The following is a 17,141-nucleotide window of genomic DNA, read 5'->3' on the forward strand; positions in this document are numbered from 1 at the left end:
CAGTGACAAGTTCTAGCCCAGAAAGTGTGAAGGGAATGGGACAGATGTAAAATTGGAAGAAATAACAGCTCTGAATTTTTCAAAAGTAAAAACGATATCAATCCACAACTTTAAGAATCTCCATATATCCTAAGCAAAATAAATTATAAGAAACCCACGCCCAGGCCGGGCGCGGTGGCTCAAGCCTGTAATCCCAGCACTTTGGGAGGCCGAGACGGGAGGATCGAGACCATCCTGGCTAACACGGTGAAACCCCGTCTCTACTAAAAAATACAAAAAAATAGCCGGGCGAGGTGGCGGGCGCCTGTAGTCCCAGCTATTCTGGAGGCTGAGGCAGGAGAACGGCGTAAACCCGGGAGGCGGAGCTTGCAGTGAGCTGAGATCCAGCCACTGCACTCCAGCGTGGGCGACAGAGCGAGACTTCGTCTTGAAAAAAAAAAAAAAAGAAACTCACGCCCAGACTTTGTAGTAAAACTTCAGACAACAATAGACAGAGACAAAAATCTTAAAGCATCAGAAAAGAAGCAAGTTACTTTCAAAGGAAGAACAGTTAGACTAAGAACTGACTTCTCAATAGTAACAAAGGAAGCCAGCGAGCAATGGAAGGGTTTTCAATTAACACCGAAGTTTGATATGGCCAAAAAAAACAAAAACAAAAAAACAAAGAAACAAACAAACAAACAAAACAAAAAAAAAATGTTGTTACTTGCAGTTAAATTACTTTAAAAATTGAAAAATTACAACTGTGAAGATAGTACAGACAAAAATTGGAATGATAAAAAAATCCAAATAGAACAACTGGGATAAGTAGCACAAAATAAGATGATAAATTTAACTCAAATATATCGGTAATTACATTGAATATAAAAGGATCAAAAACTCAATTTGAAAGCAAAAAGTGCAAATTGGATTGAAAACAAAAGAAAACACAATTATGTACTGTTTATAAAAACTTATCTAAAATATAAGGATATAGAAAATTTGAGAGTAAAAAGAAAAAAATAATCCTTTAAACACCAACCCAAAGAAATCAGCTATAGCTATACTAATACACTCTTTTTATATAATAAATATATAATATGTATATTTAATGTATAATAAGCTCTATAGATAAATACATCTCTACATAACGATAAAATGTCCTATTTACCATGAGGAAATAACAATTTAAAATTTGCACACACCTAATAACAGGGCCTCAAAATATGTGAGGGAAACATTGACATAATTAAATGAAAAATAGACAAATCCACAATCATAGTGAGATATTTTTATTATGACTGAGTAATTTATAGAAAAATAAAACAAAAAAGAAGGAACATACAAGATTTAAATAACATGATTAACAAAATTGACCTAGTAGAGACAGCTGCAGAAAACTTACTCTTTTCAAGCTTGCACAGTCACAAAGTTCTCAGTAGAATATGTTTTCTAATCCAATGAAGTTATACTAGATATTAATACAAATTAATCTAGAAATGAAGAAATTTACTTCTAAATAACTAATGGGTAAAAGAAATCACAATGGAGATTAGAAATAATTCGAACTAAATGGTGATAAAAATACAACAAATCAAAGCTTGTGGACAGCAGCTAATGCAGTACTGTACTTAATTATGTTAGAGAGAAGAAAGGCTAAAAAAAAAATCAATGATCTAAGCATCCTTGTAGAGATATTATTAAAGAACAGCAAACCAAACCCAGAGAAATTAGAAATAAAAATGAATAATGATTTGGGCAGACATTAAAAAATTAAAATAAACATACAATAGAGAGGATCAACAAAGCCAAAAGTTAGTTCCTTGGAAAAGTTGATAGAAGAGATAAAGCCTTAGCAGAATTGATCCAGAAAAGGAGAAAGAAGGCCCATTAATCAATATCAAGAATGAAAAAACGGATATTGCTACAGATTCTACAGATATTAAAAAGACATGAAAAGAGGATGCGATGAGTGAATTTATGTCAACAAATTTAAACATTTAGATGAAATGGAGAAATTCTTAGGCAAATTAACTTATTTAAGAAATGGAGACGTGAACAGGCCCATAAAATTGACTCGATGATTGAAATCCTCTCCACAAATAGAACTCTAAACCCACCCAGATGGTTTCAATGGTAAGTTCTATCAACTTTAAGGAAGAAATTATTACAGGTTTAAAAACTTTAAAAAACGGGGTGCAGTCCTAAAATCACTTTGTAAGACTAGCATAATCTTGATAAGAAATGCTAACAAATGCAATAACAGAAGGAAAAGCTACCAGTCACTTTCATTCATGAATATAGATGTAAAAGTTTTAAATAAAATATAAGAAAGCATTATGACCAGGTTATATCTTCCCGGGAATATAAGGTACAATATCATCAAATTTCAATGAGCCTCTGATTGGTTACTATTCATAATAAAAATTTGTAATAAAAAAAAAAGAAGCAGAAAGAAAAGAAATCCTTATAACATCCTTAGAATAAACAATTGAAAGTGTGTCCTCTATGATCAACAAGAGGGCAAACATACTCTCTTTTCAACATTATGCTTTTTAACATAACTTGCTGGTGTAGCAAAGCAACAAAGAAAATAAAGGATTGGATAAGTGCCCATCAACTAATGAGTGGGTAAAGAAAATGTGGTATATATACACCATGGAATACTACTCAGCAATAAAAAGGAATAAAATGTCTTTTGCAGCAACTTGGGTAGAGTTGGAGGCTGTTATCATAAGTGAAGTAACTCAGGAATGGAAAACAAAGATGGTATGTTCTCATTTATAAATGGGAACTAAGTTAAGAGAACACAAAGGCATAAGAATGATGCAATGGACATTGAGGCCTTGGGGATGAAGGTTGGGAGAGGGGTGAGGGATTAAAAAAACTATATATTGGGTAACTGGAGAGGTATCCTATGAACATATATATTGGAAACTGAAAATGTAATTATTCAAATTATAATTCTTTCAAAATTTATATATAGATTCAATGGAATCTCAGTGAAACTCTCAACAGATTGGTTAATAGAACTAGATAAGCTGATTCTAAAATTTTATTTTTAAATATAAAAGGCTAAAAATGGCCAAGATTTTCTTAAAGATGCATAACAAAGTCAGGGGACTCATTCTATATGATATCCAATGAGTATGGCATTGGCATAAGTCTAGACAGACTGAGGGCAGGACAGAGGGAGTCAATGAACAGACACACATATATTTGGACACTTGAATTTGGATAAAAGAGGCAATGTAGGAAGGAAGGGAAAAGATAGTCTTTTCAATAGAAGGAACTGGATCAAAGAGATATTCAATGGAAAAAAAGAATAAAATTTTACCTCTTCCTTACAACATAAGTAAGTTAATTATTATAGACAAATTATAGACCTAAATGTCAAAGGCAAGACAACATTGTTTCCAGATGATAATATAAGAGATTGTCCTCATGACTTTGCATTAGTGGAAATGTTATAAACCTACACCCAGATGCCTGTGCTGATACCGACATGACTTTAATTGTGTGGGAATTTGCCCAGTCTGCACTCAATGCCTGTCTCATCCAACCATCTTTAATAAGTCATTACCATGTGGCTACCTTTAAGGAGCAACCAGAACCACTAAGACCAAAAGAGAATCCTGACATCTGGTGAAGTGAAGAAGGAGGGCCCTAGTACCTTTATTTGTGGGTAGAACTGGGCTTCTGTGGCCTGAAAATCTAAGGACCAAACATCAACTTTACAATAAAGAACCTGAGCTCTGGTAGAAGGGAGACAATGGTTACTTCTTTTCATGGATTCTAAATTCTATCTGCCAGTCACTTTTCGTGTGTGCATTCATTGGTGTACAGAATGGAATTACAGAGGCAGAAGAAAATGAGGTGTCTGCCAAATTGATAGTTTAAAAAACATTTTAGTGGCCTACTTAACTGTAATTTGTTTCAGTTTTAAACAAGAAAAACCTCAGCATGTAAGCAAAGCAGACTGGACTTGAACAGATATGGAATGCAAAGCACACAGGAGAGTCATGGGGGTCCTGAAGAGGGATTAAAAGTTGTTATGCAATGAACAACATTGCATTGGTAAGATATAAGAGCATCATAATATACTCCTTTCCCTTTCTTCTTCCCCCACCTCCCATCCCTAAAATTTCCTGGACCTTTTCCCTGATGTTTGAAATTCCATCTTGGAGGAGTCTATGTAGCCAAAGGTTTGATTCCTTTTATAAATGTGAGGCAAAGCAATGTCATTATGTGCATTTTGACATAAATAACTTAATATGGAAAATAAGGTCTGATGGGAAGAAAGCATGAAGCACTAACAGGAGTGAAGGAATGGTTTCCACGGGGCAAAAGGGCAGGAAAAGGGCAAGGAGCAGGACTTGAAGGACAGGTGCTTCGACAAAAAGTGGGGCAGATACATCTCGCCTTGGAATTATGCAGACAGATGTGGTTTAGGATTGTGGGTGTCTTGGGGTAGTAACCAATCAGAGGCTCATTTTTCTCACCTGTAAAATGGGAATATCTACTACCTGCCTTTGCTTAAGAACTAAATAAAATAATTATGTTACAGCACTTGATGGAATGTTAGGCCCAGAGTAGGAGTTAATTAGGCATTAGCTCCTATATAGCCCAATTGTTTTGTTTTCTTTTTTAACCAAGACCAGTCTCTTTCTGAGTCAATTCCTTTGCAATATCTTACATCTATCTATGCACTTAAATGCTTTGATTGATCTACAGCTATTGGATGACTTAGAAAAATTTCTTTTTTCTTTTTTTTTTGAGACAGAGTCTTACTCTGTTGCCCATGCTGGAGTGCAGTGGCGTGATCTCGGCTCACTGCAAACCTCCACCTCTTGGGTTCAAGCAGTTCTCTGCCTCAGCCTCCAGAGTAGCTGTGATTACAGGTGCACCACATCTGGCTAATTTTTGTATTTTTAGTACAGATGGGGTTTCACCATCTTGACCAGGCTGGTCTTGAACTCCTGACCTCATGATCCACCCGGCTCAGTCTCCCAAAATGCTGGATTTACAGGTGTGAGCCACTGCACCTGGCAGAAAACATTCTTTAGAAAAAAGCAGAGTGAGTTTATCTGGTATTTCCTGTCTCATAATATTTTTTTGTTACTATCTTTCGGAGTAGCTATCAGGAATCTGAAGAAAATAAAAATATCCTTTTACATTTTTTGTTACTTCAACTTGATAATACTTCGTATATATTTTCCTGATGAAATATGTGGAAATATTGACAAAAGTACATCATGATCTGAAATAATGTGAATCGTTTGGAGATGACTCAAGAACAAGAATCTTGAGATAGAAGTCTACATCCCCTAAAAGCCATGACACCATGTCTTTGAACAAGGCCAAGAGAGAATCTAATTTATTGAAAACGAACATAGCTATTTCTTTCCCTTTTGAACAGTGGCTTTTAAATATTTTTCTTTCCTTACAACCCACAGTAAGAAATACCTTTTACATTGTGACCTGATACACACACATGCATGGTATGTGTGTGTATCTGAAATAATAGTTTCATGGAATAAAGCTTACCCTTATTCGATTTGATGCACTCTGAAATGTTCCATTCTACTCTATTTAACTTTTTAAAACGCTGTTTGAGACCATTATATTGATTTTATGTTCCACACTTCAAACATCACTGCTTTAGGGTTTTACTTATTTTGCTTTTCTGAATGGCAAGCCTTCTCAAGATGGTCTTAAATGCACTTAATTTCGTCCTGTTTTCTTTTCTGGGATATTCTGTATCTCTAAATACAAATATGAAAAGGAGTTTATTAGCTACAATGGAAGGATATTGAGAAAAATCAATTTATAATTGCCCCACAATTTAAGGAAATTTTACCATCTTTTACATTCCTGGCCCATTCAAATTCTTTCATTCCTCTCTGTTCCTTTCATATTTTTACCAAAGACTGATTTCCAGTTGTTATTAGGCACAACAGGCTTATTAAAGGGAAGGGAGGAGACTGACATTTAATAAGCACAAATTATGTACAAGGTACTTTGCATACATTATTTCTTCCTAATAACTAATCATGGTATTTTTTTATTTGTACTATTATTGCCTATATTATTTCTTACCAATAACTACTCATGGTATTTTTTAATTCATACTTTTAAGCTTATAAGAAAACAGGGATTTAGAAAGATAAAATAACTTACCCAGGGTCAAAAAGTTCAAAAAGCTCGGTTTGTGGTAGAGCTAGCCCCCAAACTGAGGCCTGCATAGCACCAAAAGCACTGCAATGTATTTTCCTGATGTCAACATAAAAACCACACAAAAGAAAAAAAAAAAAAAAAGAACAATTAGATCTTATGTTTTTAATCTGCTAACTTTAGGAAGGCATGTATATATGTTTTTCTTTGAATTGTTGTTGCTGTTGTTGTTGTTAGAGTCTTATATATTTACCAATCATTATACAGAACATATGTGAACTTCTCAACATGTATTATGTGTATACAGTCTCCCCAGCACACTATTTATTCATTTAGAGTACTCCAGAGCTCATAACCTACTTATGTAATTTTCCCCACAAGGATTCCATGTTTTCTGTTGGCTTTACAAAGACACTCAGGATTCTAATTTATTTGCATCACAACATTTACCTTTATTAGCCACCTCAATATTGAAGAGAAAATCAAAATAAAATGCTTTCCTTTGTAACCTTTAGTTCTAAGCAGGGCCCATTAGGGACTTTAAAATATTCACTTTTGGAGCTGATTCCTGCATTGGTAAACACTTTGCATGGCATTAAATAAGCTTTGCCTGTTCTAGGAGACAGAATGGATTAAATTAAACAGTAGTGCATATCACTTGGCTGAAGTGACAGGAGTGAAGAACAGAATGCATCCACTCCTCCAGTCTCATTAAGCTACCTCTTTCTCCTGAAATTGGATTGGGATTCCAGGACACCTCTCAACCTACAGGAAACACTGGATCTAAAGCTGAAACAGGTACCCAGTGCCTTTTGAAAAATTAACTGCTCTATTGAAATATAATTTACATATCATAACCCAGTACAGTTTCCACCCACAACAAAATCCCTGATCCTGGAACTTAAAAGGAAAAGAATAATAAACATAAATTTCATGCTTTCACCAGTTTGCACTCAATCTATCTCGCTCATAATTTTGCTCTCTCCTTCTTTCCCATTCCCCCCTCCCACCCCACTGCCCTTCTACCAGGTGCTCCTCATATACTATATCAATACGTCTACTCTGCTATTTCCACTTACTGGCTTTCAAGAATTCCTTACTGATTATGTTTTATTTCAAGGTAGGGGCAACTGTAAAATAGCATCATTATGCTTGAACACACAGCTATCCCTGTGTTAGGACAGAATTAGAGGTACATCTGGTGCTTTCTCTCCAGAGGAAAGCAAAGTGGTAAGAAGAATTAAATTTCAGGTACAGTCTTGCACATCGCCATTAACAGTGAATATCAAGTGTTTCCTCATAGAGTTTTGAATGGTCATGTGGATGGAGATGAACTCCAGTGCAGTGACTAGGTGAAAGGTGAGATTACCAATGTGCACAGGATGCCACAATGTCACCGTGGAATCATCAGTGTTATTTTCTGAGTAATGTCTTCAATGGTGGTGATGTCTTTCTTAAGTTTCGATAGTCCTTCCACTACCTCTCTAGCTCATCCCAGGCTGGCAGACATATAAACACAGTTTAGGATCCAAAAGATCCTGTGAAAAATAAGAACAGTTTAACTGTGGTTTCTTCACATTAATTGTGAGCCTATGTGATTCTCAGGTTAGAGTGGGAGATCACATATGATAGAATGCTCTCCTAGAGATGAACTGATTTGTGTTTTTGACTCTATATGAGAAGGGACATGCCAGATAACCAACTTTGGAACTCATATTTGGGAAGAAGGGAGAAGAAGAAGTCCTGGCACCATTGAAATGAACTCTACTTCCAGATGTAGGTGCAGGACACGGTAATGGTAAGATGAAAGCCAGTGTACCTAGCGATTACGGAGGATAGGCGACATAGAAGCTGCCTCTTGAAACAAGTTGTCTTTCACCCTGAAAAGGAGGTATCATCAGGCAGCTTATATTTTAGATTAGAAAAGTGAAAGTTACATAAATCGTGACTAGATTCCTGAAAGGAAGAGAGGCCGCTGGAAAATCTGAGAAAGAAAAACTCTAGGGAACTTTTGGCTGAGATTAAAATGGAAGGAGCTGTATCTCTGAAAGGACTGCAGAGGCCTGAATGGGAATCTGGATAGTGAGGCAGTATTTCAGAGTGACCAAGAATCTTCCATGGGACTGCAAAGGGCATATTCACAGTAGCAACATGGGAGGAGCGTGAAAAACATCTTAGATGTTTAAGTTGTACTGATGTTTTTGGACTACATAAGACCCAGGATTTTGGGGATAATTTATGGAGACAAGGTATATCTGTTTTCTCTTGCTGCTTTGATTACCACAAACTTAGTGGCTTAAAACAATACAAATTTATTATCTTACAGTTCTGTAGGTTTGAAGATTGAACTGGGTCTCACAGGGCAAAAATAGAGGTGTAGTTAGGGCCACATCCCTCTGGAGACTCTAGAGGCGAATCTGTTTCCTTCCCTTTCCAGCAACTGAGGACTGCCCACATATTTTGGCTCGCAATCCCTTCCTTCAGCAGTGAGGCTGAGTCCTTCTTACACTGCTGCCTCTCCAGTTCTTTTTCTTCTGCCTCTCTCTTCCACTCATAAGAACCCTTGTGATTATATTGAGCTCACTTGGATATTTCTCCCATTTTTAGGTCAGCTGGTTACCAACCTTAAAGCCATGTGCAACCTTAATTCGCCTTTGCCATGAAACCTAACATTCACAGGTTCCAGGGATTAGGAAACACATCTACTGGGAGGGCCTCTATTCTGCCTACCACACAAAGGAATCCAAACAGGGAGATACTGAATTTCCTGATAATACTGTAGGTAGGTAAGAGTGCAAGCAGGCTAAGGGATGGATTCAGCCCTGGTTCCCAACACTGGCTGCAAATATAATCATGTGAAAGCCTTAAAAATGCAAATGACCAGATTACACCTGCAGACATCCTAATGTAATAGATTTGGTATGGGTTCCAGACATTGTAATATTGGGATACATAGATCTGGATAAGCCAGGTGATTTTTATGTGCAGGCAGGATAGAGAATCACTAATTTAGGATGAGAAAGTCTATACCTTAACTCTAGAAGGTGAGAACAGAAATCCAGAGCATGTCCTAGAATTCTGTTCTTTTCTAATTTCCATCAGGTATTTTAGTTACATATCCTGTCCTACTTCTTTAATTTACCTCTAGCTATCAAATTTAATATATGAGCTTTAAGTATTCTTAGAAGTAAAGAAATAAATGCTTAGAAAAAATGTTATTCTTAATTACATTTTATACATTTTAATTTACTCTTCCGATCTGTAAACTTGTTTTCCAAAAATTATTTTAACTAAAAAACTATATCATTAAGAGTTCATCAATAATAGTTTATTTCATAATATATACCTCGCTCACTTGTAATAAAGAGTTAAACTATGTTTCATTTACCTTAATGAAATCTATTTTCATGCAGCTTCACTCTACAGTGTTTACTTCATAAACACTTCATGGTATTTGAATTGGTTTATGCATTTTCTATTTTGTTACTTTTCTTATTTTATTTCGTTCTTGCATATAAAATTGTTGGTAGTTGCCATGGCAATTCTAATTGATTTCTTTCTGCTGTTTTGTAGGCTTTTAAAAAGATTTGCACAATACATCCTTCATATTGTTATTTTTATCTCTGTAAGTTTGTAATGGCCTCTAAAAAAAAAAAAAGCTGGGTAACAAGAGCATCAGATGTTACTTTGCTCACTGTTGAAGGCTGTGAAGAACAGAAGAAAACTAGGAAGAAAACCAAGCTGGGAAGGGCAATGAAGGAATGAGTTAGAGTTCAAAAGTAAAAGTATGTTCCATATAAAAGAAAGAGTTCAGGTACGTGAGTCAGTGGCAATGCAAGGGTAAGAGATGTGCTTTTAGAGAGAATTGAACTTGTCAATATGACTCAGCTCTGGAAGACCAAAAAATTATGGAGGGAGAGGCAGGAGAGGGAAGCCAGGTGAAATGTCACCATTTTCTTTGTTCATCTCCTGATAGATCTCAAAATCTTCTGTTATTCACACACACACACACACACACACACACACACACACAAGCATGCACTTATGGAATGTGTCAGTATATCTATTGTCAAAATCAGCTCACTTCAGTAAAACAGAGATGTGATCCATCACAAGATGCTGTGTTGCTGATTAACTGCCTTCTTCTAGGAGATGAGGTACAGTGTCATTTTCAGTCCTAGAGATCATGAGAAAAAGAAGAAAGTCTCTTGCGGATCTGAAATGAATTAGATTTGGTTTTACATTTACTGTAAAACTCCAGAAACTTTACATTTGTTTTACTTACACCATATATTTTTTCCAAAAGCTAATTGCTATGGACTGCAAACAAACACATTAAGGTAAAATAACAACTCTTCTAGAGTAGAATATGGGTAAATTTTAGACACAGACATGTGCACTAAGATGTCTGCACAATGATTAAAGTTGAGTTGTGAGTTTGCCTCTGAGACTCCCACTGGCCAACGTGAAGAGAAAAGCATGATCAGAATCAAGACTCAAAGTGCCTGGAAGGAAGCATTTATCAGGTATGCTGGGAAAACACAATATTTCCGAGAATTGAGATGGAAGAAATTTCTCCAAGGAGGGGATATTTTAATATAATAGACAATGGCCTCCATAATATCCCTGCAATATGAAACAGTATGTTTCACACAGCCACTTCTAAATATTTTTCATCAAGTGAAGTGAAGGGCATAATGTTGGCACACAACTGAGAAACAGCTATTAAATGAGGGTGAAAAGTTCTGAAGACCAAATATTCTACTCTTGGATTACCTTGGTGATCAGAAAGTGACTCTATGTGGACAGGACTAGGTAGACAGCATACCTATTTTATAGAACACTTGTGCCCCATCCTATTGCATGGCAAAATCAAGAGATTTGATGACGACGTGCCCTATAAACCATTTCAGATCCTCAACTTTACAACAAAGAAACATCACCTCATCCTCATTCACTCAGATGAAAAAAGATCTTGGTGATAGTAAAAATGATTTATCTGAGGAACCATTATAAAAATTACATTACACAGGCTTATGTGAAATATGCAAAAGCTTTGAAAAATAAATGCCTAAATAATCTCCCATAAAACTTTTAGATAGATTATTATGACCCTATTCTTCTGGTACAAACATAAATGTGTTTCCGATAAATGTATTTTATTATGTTTTGCTTCGCATGACCACCCTATTATAAATTCAGGATGGTTAAAAGCAAACTTTAAGACCCCTCTCTTCCTCTGACAGTTAGGACAAGGTTTTTTAAACCAAAAACATACGTTTACATTTAGCCCCACATGTGCCAGCTAGCTATTGACTGAACACTGACATGTGTTTGAGCTTTAGGGATCTCAAATCTCTCTGCTTCTCTCCTCAGTTGTCTTACACCACACATTTCTCTCTCTCTCTCTCTCTCTCTCTCTCTCACACACACACACACACACACACCCCACATATTGGGAATTCAGAAATTTAGCAGGTAATAGGGACCTAGTATTCAGAGCAAACACTGTCCTTGTTAAAAAAAAAAAAAAAAACTATGGAATACTGTATGCCGCACTTTACCTGTGGGGGCACTAATGAATGATTCTTGGCAAATTCTGAATACCCCTTGAGCTTGTCTTGTTCATTAGCAAATTATTTTCCTTTGACTGTTTCTCAGTTATGTACATGACATACTAAAAATGGTGAATTTCTCAATCAGTTGCTTCCTAGGTAAGTAAATATTCCACTGGTGGAGTACTGTTAGCAAATTACGGTGGAAATACAGCTTTGAAAACAATCTAGCTTTATTTCTCTTGGTTACTAAATCCTGGGTCAGGTGGCCTTGGTAATGTGCTTTGCAGGCCCCAATGACAGGGAGCTATTTGACGAAGGGTCCCAGCTGGGACATTCTGAAATTCAACCCCACACCTGTGAGTTGTGCCTGGACACACTTCCCAGGGTTATTCCAGCCATTGGCTTCATGGGGCAGGGATACTGAGGCAGGCTCATTCCTGGGAGATATAGGACTCCCTGACAGTCTTGCTACCTAGATGTTTCTACTCAACCTGTCCTTTTTCTTTCCCCTACACTCAGTGCCACACTTGCATATGGTCTCCCATTTTCTCTCACAGACGGTTCTGCCAATAAAACCTTTGCTTGTTTACGTGTGTCTTAGCAGCTATTTCCTGAAGGACCAAGAGTGACATAATACCCTCTGCTTAGTTTAAAAGGTAAATTGTTTACCTACACTTAAGGAACTACATCTCCACACACTCAATATGGTTCTAAATTAGTCTCCTGCTGAAAATGCCTAACATTGCCACTCAGATTTGGACTCTAGATTGCGACAGATTAAACTTTCTTATAAATGATTTTTTTTTTCAAAATAAATTCCTAACTCATTCTCTTCTCCAAGAAGCCACAGTGCTTCCTCTAATCCTGAAGTCATCAATAGACAATCTATCCTTCCCAATAATGCTGAGATTTTGTTTTCTAGAACCCTACATTCAGATAAATTATACCTATAAATTGTACCAATTAGAATACATTTTGTGGCCTAAACCTCAACCTTTCACTTGATTGGCAATACTGGCAATATATAGCCTTATCTTGTTGCCTAAGTGAGAGATCCATCCTGAACTAATGTGGACATATCAGTATAAGTTGAAGACCACTCAAGGAAATGCAGCCTTTTTGGGTTTTCTGAAGTAAGTAGTAGTCAAACTCTTTTCTCTCTCCTAATTTGGAACCACCTAAAAACAGACAACTGAGTCAGATAGAGGCCAAAAGATCAGCTTTTACATATTCACTAGACCTTGCATCTAGGCCATGGGTAACTATTTACCCATCCAATACAAAGCAGTGCAAACAGAAGACCTCTGGCCTAGAGTTCTAGGCCAGAGCATGGCAGAGAATGGTCTATGCATGGAGAGAATGCTATATGTGTTTAATGGCCAAATTCCAAAGAAAAGGGCAAGTACCATATGAGAACAGAACAGCTTAAAAATAAAAGCACAGAAAAGGTTTCATTTGTTCTTGACCTCACAACTGAGATGTTACTATTCCTTTATTGGGAAGCAAGAGAGAGGCAGAAAGATGCTTCTTAATTCTTTTAAAACCACAGCAATTTTATTTTGTGGGCCACGGTGAAAAGTCAGAGAGAGGGAAATAGCTTATCCTACAAAACCTCAAGCCCTGATCTACCCATGGGGAAGTCAGTGGCATTAACATTTCATGTAAAGGACAGAACATCACCAGGCCACGTTAACCATGGGGACAGTCAGGATCGTCATTGCACAGAAAACAAAGTGAACTCTCTTCTTTCCTTCATTTTATTACTATTCACATGTTTCAGAACAATTCATTCAAGATTCACATAAAGTTAGCTATGGGCTTTTCTAAATAGAGCTCTTACATCTTAAAAATAAATCCAAGGCTTTTAAAGCTCTGTAATTATCTTGTCTATTATCTCATCTGCTGCTTCATCTTTCATTCCCTCCCTTGATCTTTTTTATCTGTATGGGGGGTTGCCATTTTTGCATAGCTTTTAAAGCAAATTCTGGATATTTTCAGAGATGGGGGGAGGGGTAGGAGAATAGATATGTCACAATTCATGCTACTTACTCATTTTTCTGGAAATTAACTCCTCAAGCACCTGATGAGTTATAGGCATCTGGGCATTAGATTTGGAATAAGAATTTTAATTGTATTATTTCATCACAGTGATCATACTTAACAATGAAAATTCTTACAGTTCCCTGAACTATGCTATTTATGCCTTCACTTAAAAAACATTTTAAAACTGCATAATCTTAGGGAGTCCATCCTTAATGATTTTTATAACTATCTTAGAGTTTAGTGACCTCTGTAAAGTAAATGTACTTTTCTGACGGGGGAAAATGTATAAAAAAAGTGGTATGTCTCTGAAAGGAAATCATTTTTGACTAAAATACTATTTAAATAGATGTAAATTTATGCATAGTTTTCTGATTTAAAAAGTATTATATACTTATGCAAAATTTAGAAATTACAAAAAATATAAGATAGAAGAAAAATATAAAGTAGAGTAAGAACAGTCTTTAAAATAATCATTTGAGGCAAGCATTATTAATATTTGGGTATATTTCTAGTATTTTACACCCCCTACACACATACAACATTTATAAATTTTGAATCATATTAAACAGTTTTATTTTTTTCTCACAACGTTATGTTGTGAGCATTTTTCTATGTCTTTATGTAGACATTAAAATATGTTTTTAATGACAGCATGTATAAGAATGAGTCAAGTGTTTTACTAAACCACTCTTAGATATATAACATTTGTTATTCCAAAAATTTTGCCATTATAAATGATGCTGTTATAAACATTTTTATGCAAATTGTTTTTTTACCATATTATTAGTGTCATAGGAAATAAAATTACTGTGTTAAAAGGAATAAATATTTTAAAAGCAAAGATCACATGACCAATTATTAACTTACGTTGGGGGACAGTCACACTTCCTTTCTGGTTTCAGAATACTTGGGAAGCCAAATTAGTAGCCAGAAGGTTCCTTAGGGGAACATAGAATCAGGGAAGAAGTGGCAGGCAGTCTTGAAGGATCTTTCATCCTAGTCATGGTGAGGCCTGATAGCTATGACTTCTTCAGTTAAACTGATGTCTTCATACTAAAACATTTTGTCATCATCAACCTATTTATATTGCAATCTAGATAGCTGTTGACTTGCAATATTTACCATATTATGAAGCAGGTGAAAACTCTGCATGTGCCCAGATGACTCTGCACAATCCGCAAAGGCCTTCATTTGTCCCAGCTTCAGTGCCAGCAAAAGGGTCACTGCTTGGCCTTAGGCTTTCAGGAAGAGAGCACACTCCCATAAACCACTAAGAGAGGTGATCTAGAGCAAGGTATATGGGGGAATTAAGTGTTCATTTGGGAGAACTGAGCATCTAGCCTTCAAGGAGACAGGTTCCCGTGACAAAAATTGAAGATGAGGAGATAGTGATTGCTTAGATATAGTTATGATAGCTATCTCTATTGGTTTAAGATAGTTATTTTTATTTTTCCACATGTGACATACATAAATGATTTAATATATACTCTTGACTATTCTTCTTCTGACAGTTTCAGTATGTTTTCATCTCTCCGAGTTGGGGGAGTAGATGTGTATTTCTCACTCTATCTTTGACTCCAACCCTCACCTAAAGAATCAGATGTGAAACCCAATTCAGATTTATGTGGAGATTGAACAAGAAACTAGCAGGGAAGAGAGTCTAGAGCTATTGAGATATGAGACCTTCACTATTGTCTTTATAGTCACATGGATATGTTTGCCTGTCTAAAACGGACACGAAAAAGTCAGGCACCCTGATGTGCAGCTCTTTGGAGGCTAAATTAGATTAATTGGCTCCTTCAGTCATTGCCTTCTGGGAGTTTACAAACTGTGGGAGTATCATTCAACTAGACAGATCTAAAAAATGCAGACAATGAAACAAAATAGTCCACAAATTCCAAAGGGAGCAGATACTTGATGAAGTGAGGACTGTTCAAAATTCACTCAGTTGAAAACTGGGTGACTCATTCCTTCAGAAAATATTGGTTGAACATCTAATATATGGTCATAGTAAACTAGAAACTCTGAATATTGGGATGAATAACACAGATAGAACCCCTTGTTCTATTCCTTGTTCTTACATTATGATAGGGAGGATAGAAAATAAGCATATAAAAAGGCAGTACAATTTGGAGGAATCATAAGTGCTAGAGGGAAAAATGAAGCCTTGTAAAAGAGTTGAGAGTGATGGGGGTGCTATAATAACTGGGGAGTCAGAACTGAAGGAAGTGATACAGCAAAGCCATTAGGGGGCCCAGAGAAGAGTTTTCCAGGTGGAGGGGACCTCAAGGTCAAAGGTTCCAAGACAGGAAGAAGCTTGGTATGTTTGAGTTGCAGCACAAAGGCCATGTGCATGGACAGAGCAGAGAGAGCAAGGAGAGAATGATTAGAAATGAGATCAAAGACATGGAGGAAAACAGGGCCTTCTAAGTGATGGGAGGAAGTCTAGATTTTATCCTCATTGCCCTATGGGATGTCTCTGGAGGGTGTGATCTGAAGAGTAACATAATCTGATACACAATTGGAAAGTATTACTCTGGCTGCTCTGTCGAGGAACAGGAATAGACACAGGAAGACCACTGGTACTCCTAGTAAGGATGGAGGGTGACCAGGACTGTGGGGATGCAAGGAGAGATGGAGAGTAGTCAGGTAGATGATAGGTTTTGAGGCAGTCAATTAAAGTTGCTTAAGATTGGATATGGGTTGTGAAGAAAAGTGAGAACTAACAGGATGACACGTAGTATTTGAACTAGCAACTGAGAATGGGGGCACTAGGGAAGAAAAAATAAAGGATGGAGGGAAAATAAAAGTTCTGTTTTAGACATGTTAAAGTTTAGATCCCTGTTAGATATACAAGTGGAACTCTCCAATAGGCAGAATAAGTCTGGAGTTTAGAGAAGAGATCATAGACGAAGGCACAAATTCATGAATTATTAGAATACAGATGGTGCCCAAAGCCACAGGACTGGGTGCGATAACTTACAGAGAGAGTGTGGTAGACAAGAGAGGAGAGGAGAGAAGAGAGCTGAGTTGGAAGCCTGGCAGTATGCCAACATTTAAAGGTCCACAAGAAGGACTTCAGGGAGATTAAGAAAGAGAAGTACAGAGAAGTGACAGTCTGATTTGCAAGATGGAGGTTGGATGATTTATTATCCACGTAATTTATACTCCAACCCATGGTTTTTTAAGAGTAAGAGAAAAATTATTAATAATTTTGCCAAGACAATAGGTGTAAGCTAGGACTGTCGTGGGCAAACAAGAACATATGGTCACCTTAGGCTTTGGCGACCTTGTTAAGACTGGTTTCAGCAGAGCTGTCATGATGGCAATCTAATTTGTGTGGGCTGAGAAGAGAATAAAAGGTGAAGAAAACAGGAAGCACAAATG

At 36.6% G+C, this 17,141-nt stretch overlaps 1 long non-coding RNA gene across 1 annotated transcript in view; it reads right to left on the reverse strand.

Moving 5' to 3' along the window:
• LOC105491825 (uncharacterized) overlaps positions 1-17,141 on the reverse strand; it is a 141,350-nt gene that overhangs the window by 22,322 nt on the left and 101,887 nt on the right. The window contains exons 3-4 of the long non-coding RNA XR_011612520.1: positions 10,238-10,330; positions 6,160-6,252 (exon numbers count right to left, since the gene is read on the reverse strand). This is a non-coding gene — a long non-coding RNA (uncharacterized lncRNA). The remainder of the gene's footprint in view (positions 1-6,159; positions 6,253-10,237; positions 10,331-17,141) is intronic.

This window comes from Macaca nemestrina, chromosome 14, assembly GCF_043159975.1.
Source record: "Macaca nemestrina isolate mMacNem1 chromosome 14, mMacNem.hap1, whole genome shotgun sequence".
Taxonomy (NCBI): Eukaryota; Metazoa; Chordata; class Mammalia; order Primates; family Cercopithecidae; genus Macaca; species Macaca nemestrina.